The sequence below is a fragment of the Papio anubis genome, unplaced genomic scaffold (genome assembly GCF_008728515.1).
Source record: "Papio anubis isolate 15944 unplaced genomic scaffold, Panubis1.0 scaffold1689, whole genome shotgun sequence".
In the NCBI taxonomy this organism is placed as follows: Eukaryota; Metazoa; Chordata; class Mammalia; order Primates; family Cercopithecidae; genus Papio; species Papio anubis.
The window spans coordinates 745-12,267 of record NW_022161678.1 but is presented as its reverse complement, the minus strand read 5'-3'; the positions used below and the strand labels follow the sequence as shown (position 1 = coordinate 12,267).

Genomic DNA, 11,523 nt, shown 5'->3' with positions numbered 1-11,523 from the left:
CAGAGTTTCACTCTTGTTACCCAGATGGAGTGCAATGGTGCGACCTCAGCTCCCTGCAACCTCCGACTTTCCGGGTTCAAGTGATTCTCCTGCCTCAGGCTCCCAAGTTGCTCGGACTACAGGCACGCGCCACGACACCCAGCTAATTTTGCGTTTTTGGTGGAGATGAGGTTTCACCATGTTGGTCAGGCTGGTCTCGAACTCCAGACCTCAAGTGATATGCCCGCCTCGGCCTCCCAAAATGCTGGGATTACAGGCGTGAGCCACCGCACCTGGCAGATCATTATTCTTTTTATGTAGTAAAGGTATAAAGTCGCACATGGTTTATTTGAAATATTTTATGATTTAAAAAAATACAGAAGCAGGAAAACCAATTCTAAATTCAAGTGAGGGATCGTGGTAGTTTGAACCAGAAGGTTGCATGTAGTAAGAAACTGTGATACAAGATATATTTTAAGGTTGGAAGTAGCAGGATATTCTGATGGAGTTTGACTTTGGTTTGGGGCCCACTGAGTTTGAGATGCCTTTGAGAAATGAAGGAAGAAGAGAGAGAATACAAGAAAAACTGGCCAGGCACAGTGGCTCACGCCTGTAACACACTGGCTCAGCATTTTGGGAGGCAAACACAGGCAGATCCCTTGAGACCAGCTTGAGCAACATGGTGAAGCCCCATCTCTACAAAAAATACAAAAGTTGGCTGGACCCTGTGGCGCCCACCTGTAGTCCCATCTGCTCAGGGGCTGAGGTGGATGAACTGAGCCCGCGCGGTCATGGCTGTAGGGACTTGTGATTGCGCCACTGCACTGCAGCCTGGGTGAGGGAAGAGACCCTGTCTCGAAAAAGAAGCTGGAAACAATGAAAGCATGATTTCAGAATTCTAGAAAGAAAGCTATTTTCAACAGGTAAGTCTATATTCAGCCAAATAATCAAGGATGAAGGTAAAATAATACATTTTTAGGCAAGCAAAGACTCAGGGGTTACCTCCATGTACCCTTTCTTGGGAAACTATTGGAGAAAATAGTCCAGCAAAACGAAGGAGTAGACAAACTAGAGAATGACATGGATCCGGCAAATAGGATCCAACACAGGAAATATTCCAGCTAAGGAGCTGGCTTAAAAAAAAATAAAAATAAAAATAAAAATATTAATAGGTTAACTGGGTGGAATGGCTCATGCCCGCAGTCCCAGCTACTCAGGAGGCTAAAAGCAAGAAGTTGGCTTGAGTCCAAGAGTTCTAGACCAGCCTGGCCACCATACTGAGGTCCCTTCTCTTAAAAATAATAATAGGTTATTGCCAGATTTGGGGCATTTGGAAAGAAGTTCGTTGAAGATAAAGCAAAAGTGAAAAAAACAAGGGGGAAGGGTGATTAGGCAATCATTAATTCTAGGGCAGAAGGAAGTGCCGGATAGGAAGTGAGAGCATAATACTCTGTTTTTCTCAACAATGAGCAATATGTACATAGTCATAATGATGTGGTGACTGCTTAGCCCCTAACTCTGGTAACTACTTTGGGACAATATGGGAGGAAAAGTGAAGATAGTGATGGTGTAAGAGCTAAATCCTCATCTGTCATATCAAGAAATCACTATAGAATGTATAAAATAATCAAGAAATGACTAAGTAGTTACGTGAGGAAAAAAACAGAAGACATTGCTAAAACAGTTAAAAGTCATTGCTCTGGAAGATTCAGAGGGATGGGGCAGGGGACTGTTAGGATGCATTATAAACTGAAGAGGCTTTTAAAAATTACATGTATTAATATATGCACCCACTTGAAAAACTGAAAAAATAATAATTTGGAAAAACCCATGAAGGCAACGACCAGAAGGAAAAACTGAGAGAATGAAAAGTGCTTGTCTCTGGAAAGAACAAATGGCAGGACTGTTGCTTTCACTGTAAGACTTTTAGAGCCATTTGATTTTACTTAACCATTTTCATCTATTTCTTTAATAAAACAACTCTATCATAATAAAAAGTTACATTCATTCATAGAAAACAAACAAACAAACAAAAACCCTTCCTGCCCAGCCCATCTCATTCTCCCTGAATCCTCAGCGCTAATGAGGACTGTCTCCTTCTCACCTCCCTGGACTGGGCTTATTACCACTGGAAAGTGGATGTGACTTCTAGTTTCCATGTGTCCTGGTTTATTGTGCTGCCAGTAAAATAAAATCAAAATATACACTGAATAAATAATAAATAAAATAACCCATAGTGAGCAAAGGTTTACAATGTATTTTTTTGAGTCAAGATCTCACTCTGTGGCCTGGGCTGGAGTCCAGTGGTGCGATCATAGCTAACTGCAGCCTTGAACCCATAAGTTCAAGGTATCTTTCCATCTCAGCCTTTCCAATACCTGCGAATACAAGCACCCACCACTAGGCCCCGCTAAGCTTACTTATTTTTATATCTTTTAGTGATGAGGGTCTCACAATGTTGTCCAAGCTGGTCTACAACTTCTGATTTCAAGCAATCCTCTTGCCTTAGCATCCTGAATTGCTGGGATTACAGGCATGAGCTCTCATGCCTGGCTTGTAATTGACACCATCAAGGTTTCCTTCTCCAAGTGTGGACACAGCAGCAGACGCCCCTTGTCTCTTGGGTCAGGACACTGGGTAGAGTGGAATAGCAAGGCAACAAAGTCACTGCAGAAAGTGCCCATGTGGAAGAGGTCCAGCAGGAAGGGCCAACTGACCCAGGGCCACCATATTTAGGGATAACTCCTCTTTCTGGGCAGGACTGTTCTGTGATTACTTTTGTATTCACAATAGTTCTGAAATCGTAGGATGATGAGACTCAAGACTGGCTGGGATTTGTTTTTGAAAAACCATCTCCAAGATTTGTTGATCTTTTGAATGGTTTTTAGTGTTGCAATTTCCTTCAGAACTTAACTCATTCTTAACATTTCACAGTCCACTTTCAGTTAATAATGTACTAGTACCCATAAATATAGAAATATTGCAATCATTTATCCTCTGCAAAATGTCCATCTTTTATGGTATAGATATTATATGGAATATATCTACATAGGTTGTAAGTCCCACGATAAAAAACTTTTTCTTATCTTTAAACAGTTCTATGTATATAAAGTAAGAATAAATGAGGGGAGCAAGATAGCCTTTTGCACTTAGCTCAGTATTTACCATTTTTGATCATCTTCATCTTTTCTGATAATCTCATTTTCCACCTGGTGTCATTTGCCTCTAGTCTGAAGAATTTTCTTTACCAGTTGTTATTGTACAGATCTGCTGGTGAGAAATTCTCTTAATTTTCTTTTACCTGAAATATCTCCTTATTTGCCTATCCTTGAAGGACATCTATGCTGGATATAGAATTCTTAGTTAAACTTTTTGTCTTCCAGCACTTTAAGGATGTTATTCTACTTTCTTTGGTTTCTGTGGTTTCTAATAAGAAGACATGGGTCAGGACAAGAGGAACAGAGAAACAAAAACTGGGAAAATAACATGGTAGACCTGAAACTTGTCATATCAATAATGACAAAAACCTGTATGAGTCAACACTCTAATGAAGGGCAGAGATTGTGTGACTTGGTTTAAAAAAACACAGAACCCAACCATATGCTCTTTCCAGACATGCACTTTGTTTGTTTGTTTGTTTGTTTTAATTTAACTTTTATTTTTAGTTAAGGGGCACATGTGCAGGTTTGTTATATAGGTAAACTTGTGTCATGGGGTTTTGTTGTACAGATTATTTCTATACCCATTAGTACCCACCCAAGTATTAAGCCTTAGTACCCATTAGCTATTTTTCCTGATCCTCTCCCTCCTCCCACCCTCCACCCTCAAGTGGGCCCCAGTGTGTGTTGTTCCCCTCTACGTGCCCATGTATTCTCATCATTTAGCTCCAATTTATAAGTGAGAACATGTGATATATAGTTTTCTGTTCCTGCATTAGTTTGCTAAGAATAATGGCTTCCAAATCCATCCATGTTCCTGCAAAGGACATAATCTCATTCTTTTTGTAGCTGTATAGTATTCTACAGTGTATATGTGTCACATTTTCTTTATCCAGTCTACCATTGATGGGCATTTAAGTTGATTCCAAGTCTTTGCTATTGTGAATAGTGCTTCAATAAACATATGTGTACATGTAAGACATGCACTTTCTTTTTTTATTTAACTTATTTTACTTTAAGTTCCAGGATACATGTGCAGAACGTGCAGGTTTGTTACATACGTGTAGTCTGCCATGGTGGTTTGCTGCACCCATTCACCGTCCTCTAAATTCCCTCCTCTCACCCCTGACTCCCCAACAGGCCTTGGTGCGTGTTGTTCCTCTCACTGTGTCCACGTGTTCTCATTGTTCACCTCCCACTTAGGAGTGAGAAAATGCAGTGTTAGGTTTTCTGTTCCCATGTTAGTTTGCTGAGGATGATGACTTCCAGCTTCATCCATGTTTCTGCAAAGGACATGAACTCATTCCTTTTTATGACTGTGTAGTATTCCATGGTGTATATCTACCACATTTTCTTTACCCAGACTATCATTGATGGGCATGTGGGTTGGTTCCATGTCTTTGCTATTGAATATAGTGCTTCAATAAACATACGTGTGCATGTGTCTTTATAGTAGAATGATTCGTATTCCTTTGGGTGTATACCCAGTAATGGGATTGCTGGGTCAAATAGTATTTCTGGTTCTAGATCTTTGAGGAATGGTCACACCATCCTCCACAATGGTTGAACTCTTTTACATGAAATGAAATGTAATGAGACCAATAGAAGGACCGGGCATGGTGGCTCATGCCTGTAATCCCTGCATTTTGGGAGGCTGAATGGGATTATCTCTTGAGTTCAGGAGTTTGAGACCAGCCTGATAGTGAGACCTCATGTCTACCAAATAAAAATAATTTTAAAAGAAAAAAGATCAATAGATAGGAAAGGAAGAAACAATAGTCTTTCTTTGTCACCAGCTTCATTGCATATGTAGAAAACACTAGGAGATTCTGAAAAAGTCTCTGGAATTAATCATTGAATTTGCAAAATAATTCATAAAATATATGTAATAAGTCACTCAGATGAACATGAAAACATAGAAAACAATACTAGTCATCTAAGAGGTGCAAGTTAAAACCACAACAAGAAACCATCACCCATCACCTAGAATAGGTAAAGTTAAAAAGACATATGATAAGTCTAAATACTGTCAAGAATATGGAAAAAATAAGAATGTCTGATATTGCTGGTAGGAATGCAAAAAATGTGGCAGCCAATTTGTAAAGCAGTATGGCAACTTCTTATACAGCTACCCATCCATTACCACATGACCCAGCAATTCCACAAATATGTATTTATCCAAAAGAAATAAAAATGTAAGCCCACACTTGTAAGCAGTTATTTCTAGTGGCTTCATTAATAACAAACCCTAGCTGGAGGAATCCACATGTCAATCAACTAGAGAATAGAGAAACCAATGAATAAACTGGGATTCCAGCAATACTCAGCAGCTGCTCAGCAACAAAAATGAGTGAATGGCATCATCTCAAACATCGTTATGCTAAGGGAGAGACCAAACAAAGGACTACACAACATATGATTGTATGTCCATTAAATTCTAGAAATTTCACTATTGCAGTGACAGAAAACAGAGCGGTGGTTGAGTGAAGGGAAGGGGTGAGGGTGGGAGGCAAGGATTAAACAGAAAGGGGCATAAAGAAGGTTTTTAGGGAAAAGAAACTGTTCTCTACAGTGCCACAGTTCAGGAGTAACTGGGTGGTGGGAACTAAGGGGAGAGGAAGGTGTGAGGGATGAGGGCAGAGAGAAGGGCTGGGGAAGCAGGAGCTGAGGACAAGGAGCAGGGGAAAGGACTCCAAAGCAGTGGAGGAGCCTAGCAGGGGGTTCTCTGCATTCGGTGTTTCTGTACTGGGCAGTGGGGCAGTTACACAACTATAAATAATTACCAATATTCACCAAAAACCGCAGCTAAAACTGGTGAATTTTATTACATGTAAAAAGGCGGGGGGAGGCAAAAATAAAGATATTTTTAGATCATCAAAACCATAAAATTCATTTCCTAGGGGTCCTGTACTACATTTAATTTTAAAGGAAATTCTTCAGGGTGAAGGGAAATGATACTAGATGGTGACCTAGATACACAGAAAGGAACAATTAACAGTAATGATGCACACACACGTGTCACATTCACACTCATTTTCTTAATTTCCTGAAGACATATGGCTGCTTGTCTAAAACAAAAAGTATTACACTGTATCACTGAGTTTATAATATAGATTGATGTAATATATAAAACAATAATAGCATAATGGTAGGTTAAATGAAACTACACTGTTACAAGTATCCTTTATTTTGCCGGATGTAGTTTAATAGAACCTGAACTTCACTGTGAAAAGTCAAGGAATCGGGTTTCCATTCTTACAACAATAAAAAACTAGTGTAAAGAAATATAGCCAAAAGCCACTAGGAAAATTAAAACCATAAACTAAAACCTGTTTGACACATAAGAAAGTAGCAAAGGAGGAACAGAAACAAAAAGATATGAGACAAATTGAAAACATTTAGCAAAAAGGTAAACCAAAATCCAGCCATAGTAAGTGAAGAAATGACAGGACTTTGCTCACATTAGCAGGACCGCTGAGCACTGTGGGGAGAACAGACATGGGCAGGAGGTGAGGGACAGTGTTAGTGCCACAATTCAGGAGTGACAGGGTAGCGGGGACTAAGGGGAAGGGGGGGTGTGAGGGATGAGAGGGGCAGAGAGAAGGGCTGGAGAAGCAGGAGGTGAGGAAAAGGAGAGAGGAAAGAATTCTAAAGCAGTGGAAGAGCCTAGCAGGGGGTTCTTTGCATTCGGTATTCAATACATTTTGTTGGACTTCCTAAAAACTAATTGGCTCCTTACGATTAAAAAAAAAAGAGTTACAAAAATACCAAGTGTCCAGATAAAATATGCACACTGCTTAGATGTGCAGAGTTCAGGAAAACAGGCAGTGCTTGAGCGTCGGTGAAGAGCATTGGGTCTGCATGGAGCACTCGCAACTTTGAGGTGATGACTACAGGCTCCCGGTTGCAATAGACAGTAACAAACCCTGCTTCTTTGTATTCAGGAGATGTTCTGGACTCACACAGGGAAACTCGGACTAGGGAATGAAGGTAATTTTAAATGCAACAACCCACAGTCACAGATCCATAGTCTGGGAAAGTAAAACTTAGGAGCTTTGTAATGCTGTTTTGACACAGGTCTGTTACAAATTGGATTTCTAATCATTCAGGGATTACCAATATTGTGCTACCTACTGTATTAATAAACAAAAAGGAAACTTCGTCTCTATGAGAATCTCTATGTAGTGCCTTCACACAAAATTTCACGAGGTTTAGAGAGAAAACCCCAGTCTCTACACCTCCATTCCCAGGGCGAGCTCACTCTCTGGCATGAAGTTCCCCGTGGTCAGTTTCCCTGCACAAAGGTCCAAGGGGAGAGGTATGGAGTGGGAGGCAGGGAGTCCAGTTCAGGGACGGGGATTCCAGGACGAGTAGGGAAGGGGAAGGGGCTGGGCGCAGCCTGGGGGGGGGTCTCTCCCTGGTTTCCACAGACAGATCCTTGTTCAGGACTCAGGCAGACAGTGTGACAAAGAGGCTTGGTGTAGGAGAGGGATCAGGACGAAGTCCCAGGTACTGAGCGTGGCTTTTAGGGTCTCAGGCTCCCAGAGCATTGTCTGGATTGGGCAGGCGCACAGTTGGGGATTCCCCACTCCAGTAGTTTCACTTCTTCTCCCAACCTGTGTCGGGTCCTTCCTCAAGGATACTCGTGACGCGTCCCAGTTCCCACTCTCATTGGGTGTCGGATGTCTAGAGAAGCCAATCAGCGTCGCCGCGGTCTCATCTAAAGTCCCCACCCGCCCATCCGGGCTCAGAGTCTCCCAGACGCCGAGATGCAGATCATGGCGCCCCGGACCCTCCTCCTGCTGCTCTCGGGGGCCCTGGCCCTGACCGAGACCTGGGCCGGTGAGTGCGGGGTCGGGAGGGAAATGGCCTCTGCGGGGAGCAGCGAGGGGACCGCAGGCGGGGGCGCAGGACCCGGGGAGCCGCGCGGGGAGGAGGGTCGGGCGGGTCTCAGCCTCTCCTCGCCCCCAGTCTCCCACTCCATGAGGTATTTCAGCACCGCCGTGTCCCGGCCCGGCCGCCGGGAACCCTGGTATCTCGAAGTCGGCTACGTGGACGACACGCAGTTCGTGTGGTTCGACAGCGACGCCGAGAGTCCGAGGATGGAGCCGCGGGCGCCGTGGGTGGAGCAGGAGGGGCCGGAGTATTGGGACCGGAACACACGGAGAGCCAAGGGCAACGCACAGACTGACCGAGGGAACCTGAGGACCCTGCTCCGCTACTACAACCAGAGCGAGGGGGGTGAGTGGCCCCGGCCCGGGGCGCAGGTCACGACCCCTCCCCATCCCCCACGGACGGCCCGGGTCTCCCCGAGTCTCCGGGTCCGAGATCCGCCCCGAGGCCGCGGGACCCGCCCAGACCCTCGACCGGGGAGAGCCCCAGGCGCCTTTACCCGGTTTCATTTTCAGTTGAGGCCAAAATCCCCGCGGGTTGGGCGGGGCGAGGATCGGTGGGCGGGGCTGACCGCGGGGGCGGGGCCAGGGTCTCACACCGTCCAGAGGATGTATGGCTGCGACCTGGGACCCGACGGGCGCCTCCTCCGCGGGTATGACCAGTACGCCTACGACGGCAAGGATTACATCGCCCTGAACGAGGACCTGCGCTCCTGGACCGCCGCGGACATGGCGGCTCGGTTCACCCAGCGCAAGTGGGAGGCGGCCCGCGAGGCGGAGCAGCGGAGAGCCTACCTGGAGGGGACGTGCGTGGAGTGGCTCCGCAGACACCTGGAGAACGGGAAGGAGACACTGCAGCGCGCGGGTACCAGGGGCACTGGGGAGCCTTCCCCATCACCTATAGATCGCCCGGGATGGCCTCCCACGAGGAGGGGAGGAAAATGGTATCAGCGCTAGAATGTCGCCCTCCCTTGAATGGAGAATGGCATGAGTTTTCCTGAGTTTCCTCTGAGGGCCCCCTCTGCTCTCTAGGACAATTAAGGGATGACGTCTCGACATGGAGGGGAAGACAGTCCCCAGAATACTGATCAGGGGTCCCCTTTATTCCCTGCAGCAGCCTTGGGAACCGTGAACTTTTCTCTCAGGCCTTGTTCTCTGCCTCACACTCAATGTGTTTGAAGGTCTGATTCCAGCTTTTCTGAGTCCCTCGGCCTCCACTCAGGTCAGGACCAGAAGTCCCTGTTCCTCCTTCAGAGACTAGAACTCTCCAAGGAATAGGAGATTATCCCAGATGCCTGTGTCCAGGCTGGTGTCTGGGTTCTGTGCTCCCTCCCCCACCCCAGGTGTCCTGTCCATTCTCAGGGTGGTCACATGCGTGCTGGTGGGATGTCGCATGAGAGATGCAAAGCGCCTGAATTTTCTGACTCTTCCCATCAGATCCCCCAAAGACACACGTGACCCATCACCCCGTCTCTGACCATGAGGCCACCCTGAGGTGCTGGGCTCTGGGCTTCTACCCTGCGGAGATCACATTGACCTGGCAGCGGGATGGGGAGGATCAAACTCAGGACACTGAACTTGTGGAGACCAGGCCAGGAGGAGATGGAACCTTCCAAAAGTGGGGAGCTGTGGTAGTGCCTTCTGGAGAAGAGCAGAGATACACGTGCCATGTGCAGCACGAGGGATTGCCGGAGCCCCTCACCCTGAGATGGGGTAAGGAGGGGGATGAGGGGTCATGTCTGTTCTGAGGGAAAGCTGGAGCCCTTCAGCAGGGTCAGGGCCCCTCATCTTCCCCTCCTGTCCCAGAGCCATCTTCCCAGTCCACCATTCCTATCGTGGACATTGTTGCTGGCCTGACTGTCCTGGGAGCTGTGTTGATCGGAGCTGTGGTCGCTGCTATGATGAGGAAGAAGTGCTCAGGTAGGGAAGGGGTGAGGGGTGGGGTCTGGGTTTTCTTGTCCCACTGGGGGTTTCAAGCCCCAGGTAGAAGTGTTCCCTGCCTCATTACTGGGAAGCAGCATCCACACAGAGGCTAACCCAGCCTGGGGCCCTGTGTGCCGGCACTTACTCTCTTGTGTAGCACATGTGACAATGAAGGACGGATGTATCACCTTGATGATTATGGTATTGGGGTCTTAATTCCAACATTCATGAGTCAGGGTAAGGTTCCTGCTAAGGACAGACCTTAGGAGGGCAGTTGGTCCAGGACACACACCTGCTTTCCTCCTGTTTCCTGATCCTGCCCTGGGTCTGCAGTCATAGTTCTGGAAATTTCTCTTGGGTCCAAGACTAGGAGGTTCCTCTAAGATCTTATGGCCCTGCTTCCTCCCAGTCCCCTCACAGGATATTTTCTTCCCACAGGTGGAAAAGGAGGGAGCTACTTTCAGGCTGCATGTAAGTGGTGGGGGTGGGAGTGTGGAGGAGCTCACCCACCCCATAATTCCTCCTGTCCATGTCTCCTGCGGGCTCTGACCAGGTCCTGTTTTTGTTCTACCCCAGCCAAGGACAGTCCCCAGGGCTCTGATGAGTCTCTCATGGCTTGAAAAGGTGAGATTCTTGGCGTTGAGTGGGTTGGGGGGCAGAGGGGAAAGGCCTCGGTAATGGAGATTCTTTGATTGTAACGTTTCGAGTGTGTGGTGGCTGTTTGGAGTGTCATCACTTACCATGACTGACTTGAATTTTTTGTTCATGACTTGTTTTCTGTAGCCTGAGACAATTGTCTTGTGTGGAACTGAGAAGCAGGATTTCTTCACGCCTCCCTTTTGAAGAGACTCTGGCATCTCTTTCTGCAAAGGCATCTGAATGTGTCTGTGTCCCTGTTAGCATAATGTGAGGAGGTGGAGAGACAGCCACCCCCGTGTCCACCGTGACCCCTGTTCCCACGCTAACCAGTGTTTCCTCCCCAGTCATCTTTCCTGTTCCAGAGAGGTGGGGCTGGATGTCTCCATCTCAGTCTCAACTTCATGTGCACTGAGCTGCAACTTCTTACTTCCCTACTGAAAATAAGAATCTGAATATAAATTTGTTTTCTCAAATATCTGCTATGAGAGGTTGATGGACTAATTAAATAAATCAATTCCTAGAATTTGAGAGAGCAAATAAAGACCTGAGAACCTTCCAGAATCCGCATGTTCGCTGTGCTGAGTCTGTTACGGGTGGGGGTGGAGAAGGCAGTGAGGAGCCCAGTGTGGACGGGGCCTGTGCCTAGTTGCTGTTCAGTTCTTCATGGACTTTGTGTGGTCAGTCCTCGACTGGGTCACCTTCACTGCTCCATCGTCCTTGTCCCTTCAGTGGAAACTTGTCCAGCAGGAGCTGTGACCACAGAGGCTCAGACGTCGCCGAGGGCAGCCCCTGCACACGGGGGTCTCTGTGTATTCTGAGACAAATGTTCAGAGCCATTCACCTCCTGCCCTGCTTCTAGAGCTTCTGTTCTGCTCTGCTCTCCTGCCCTCTCTCCCTGCCCTGGTTCTAGTGATCTTAGTGCTGAATCCAAT

At 46.6% G+C, this 11,523-nt stretch overlaps 1 pseudogene across 3 annotated transcripts; it reads left to right on the top strand.

Moving 5' to 3' along the window:
* The first annotated feature begins 7,106 nt into the window (after positions 1 to 7,106).
* LOC101014185 lies at positions 7,107 to 11,152 on the top strand (annotated as a pseudogene). Of its 3 annotated transcripts, XR_643330.4 has the most exons (10): positions 7,107 to 7,127; positions 7,388 to 7,455; positions 7,891 to 7,979; positions 8,109 to 8,378; positions 8,619 to 8,894; positions 9,467 to 9,742; positions 9,836 to 9,949; positions 10,391 to 10,423; positions 10,529 to 10,576; positions 10,736 to 11,152. The product of XR_643330.4 is annotated as a class I histocompatibility antigen, Gogo-B*0101 alpha chain, transcript variant X2 (transcript). The 3 variants fall into 3 exon arrangements; XR_004181317.1 differs by lacking the exon at positions 9,836 to 9,949; XR_004181316.1 differs by lacking the exons at positions 7,107 to 7,127; positions 7,388 to 7,455 and having other exon boundaries at positions 7,896 to 8,378.
* Positions 11,153 to 11,523: the final 371 nt, after the last annotated feature.